We start from the raw sequence: 2,727 nt of genomic DNA, 5'->3' as shown, positions 1-2,727 counted from the left end.
TTGGACGGTGGACACAGCAGACCTTAAAGACGCCAAACAGGTGGAACAGCTCAGGCAAGAGACAGCCAGTGTACTTAATCAATAGATAAAACCTTCTACTGCAGAAGAAGCATCATAGGCGAGCCCCCATCCTTAGTAAGACAGTAGCATATCTTTAAAATGCAAAGGTGTATTTCTTTAATGTCATTTTAGTCATTTACCAGTTACGTCCTTTGTGCATAAGTAGTTATTTTATTGAGAACTAGCAACTGTGTATAACCATATAATACTAAACATCTGACAACTTAATACATTGTTGTGTTAATTCAAGTAAAAGTGCTGAAGTTTAATATACAGTATATGTTTAAACATTTGATTTCAAACAATAATTATTAAATGTGTTTTCCCATGTGTTTATTTTTCTTATGTTGCGAATGATCTGTATGGTGTAGAGGTGGAGCATGGTGGTAGGAGGGCAGAGCCATTGCGGGGAGACAATGGGAATCTCGCCAAAAAGGCTAGAAACGGCTCTGCCCCCGTCATGCATCAGGCGTGGGAAATGTCCTATTGGGCAATTCACATGTGATGAGATACTGCCATTATAACACATAGTCCTAATAAGCGAATCTTATTCATGTTGAAAAAGGTTATTTGTGTGTGTGTGAATGAGAGGGTTTGGATTGGGAGAAGAAAATACTATTACCTCTAAACAATAGACATCCATTGAAAGTCCTCGCAAAAATATCCATACAAATGTGTGTGTGTGTGTTGTGTTCATTGTCCCGTACAGCCAGAGCTTTCACCTGTATTTGGCATGAAGTGAAAGCTGAGCCGTGATGTCACAATGAAACAAAACTGATCATGTCATGAGAGCAGATAAGCTCATGTAACTGATCATATTTTACTACAATATCCTAAATATATGTTGAATAAAGGAGATCAAGTCTTTTGAGAATATTAAATGTAATGACAAGTCAATTCAAAACTGTTTATTATGCAAAAGGGATTTTCCCCTGATGATGATGAGATGAAACATGACTCGGGCATGTGTTTGTTGGGCAGACTGATTCAGTCCAGCACCATGAAATCATTTGCTGTGTCATGTCTAAAATTCTTCTGGCTTTGGGTTTTCACAAAATCATGAATGCATATTAATCCAGGTAAATTCATATTCACATAGATTTCAGATACGCATTAAGATGTTTGTTTATTTCTACTCGAGTGTTTGTGGATGTTTTTTTGTCTAATTTTGTCATAGAAACGAGTGGGTTACTATGGTAACCAGGGTGTGTTTTCCATCAGGGCGGAGCCTCTTATCTCAACTGTAAGAGTTTTTGTTTTCGTGTGCTGTTCTCTTTTGTGAGTCACATCTGTAACAGTGAAGATGTGTTTTTATGGATTACACACACCTGACAAACCGCCAGCAACATTGAACTCCTGTCAAATAATTATCTTCCAGTTGTTCTTCTCTGATTCAACAGATCAGTTAACCACCCTTTACAGTTTTTAATGGGCTAGTTGCACGAGATGGCGCCGGTGAGCTCTTTGGAGATGAGAATCTGTCACATTGCTCATATATAACTTTCTTCTTTTTTATCTAAAAATCACATTTAAAAATCAAATGTTTCGTTCAAACGAGTCAGACATGAAACAGCCTGTCGTTCGTTGAAATCTGCTCACATTCATTACAGTTGTAAATGTTTCCTTGCACACAAAATAATGTCACATACGGCAATGACAGCATTTGAAATGACATAAATTTATATGTGATCAACAAGTTTATTCAATCAAGATCGGAATCCACCATGAAGTTTAATACCTGCATGCACACGCACGCACAGAGAAGATAAAACACCTGGTGGTTTCACATATTGAACTAACACATATTCAACATCTTTAAGTGAGACATTTTTTTTTCTTGAGTTCTTCGGTTAAATGAATCTGTCAAACTTTCTGGTCGTTGAACTTCGCTGAAGAATAATTTCATTGTAAGACTTTCAGGTTTTTTTAACAGTGCACAAGGCTATAATTATGATGTCTGTTTTGTTTACCTGCCAAACTATTTTGGGCGTTCCGGTTTCCAGATAACATCAATTCTATTCTCTATTCAAAGAACACATCTACACCGACTTAAACATTTACTGATATTCTGTGTCCTTTATTTCAAGAAGAACTATTTTAGTTCATCTTGTACGTCACTGTGACTTCATGTTGTTTAGAGAATCTGCCAATAATACGCTCAATAAAGACTTGTGCAGTTGTTAAGACAGCAGTGTTCACTTTGTGTTTACAGTTTAGTGTGTGTAGCTGCAGTTTGCATGCTCACTCGCACACTCGCACAACCTCACCTCAGATGCTCACCTGATTATCCAGTGTAGGGTGTAGACGGGCAGGTATGTGTGTGCTATCACCTGAGGGTGGATCTAACCTATAAATACAGGCATGAAACCATCGTTTTCACAGTCAGGAGCAAGACAAGACACAAGGTAAGAAATACTTCACATATTAACAACTGATCATGCTATTGCTCTCAGGTCAAAGAAATGAGTTAGAAGAAAACAGATTGAACCTTAAAGATGAAATGCATTTGTTGGTGTGCCTGTTGATGTAGATAGTAATAAATTACACCGCATAATAAATGCACCAAATGAAAGTGTACAGTCGAGATATATAATAGAAATAGTTTTCTGTGCTATTTTTGCAGTTTTTTTTCTGTACTGCCACATCTGATCTCTCAATATGAGCTCC

At 37.3% G+C, this 2,727-nt stretch overlaps 1 protein-coding gene across 1 annotated transcript in view; it reads right to left on the bottom strand.

Moving 5' to 3' along the window:
* ccdc9b (coiled-coil domain containing 9B) overlaps nucleotides 1–2,401 on the bottom strand; it is a 28,062-nt gene extending 25,661 nt beyond the window's left edge. The window contains exon 1 of the mRNA XM_079458887.1: nucleotides 2,341–2,401. The gene's annotated coding sequence lies outside the window, so the exon portion shown is untranslated. The remainder of the gene's footprint in view (nucleotides 1–2,340) is intronic.
* Between the last annotated feature and the right edge of the window lie 326 nt (nucleotides 2,402–2,727).

Source organism: Barbatula barbatula, assembly GCF_947034865.1.
Source record: "Barbatula barbatula genome assembly, chromosome: 6".
NCBI classification, from domain to species: domain Eukaryota; kingdom Metazoa; phylum Chordata; class Actinopteri; order Cypriniformes; family Nemacheilidae; genus Barbatula; species Barbatula barbatula.
Note: the sequence above shows the minus strand (reverse complement) of the source record. Positions and strands in the feature narration are given on the sequence as shown.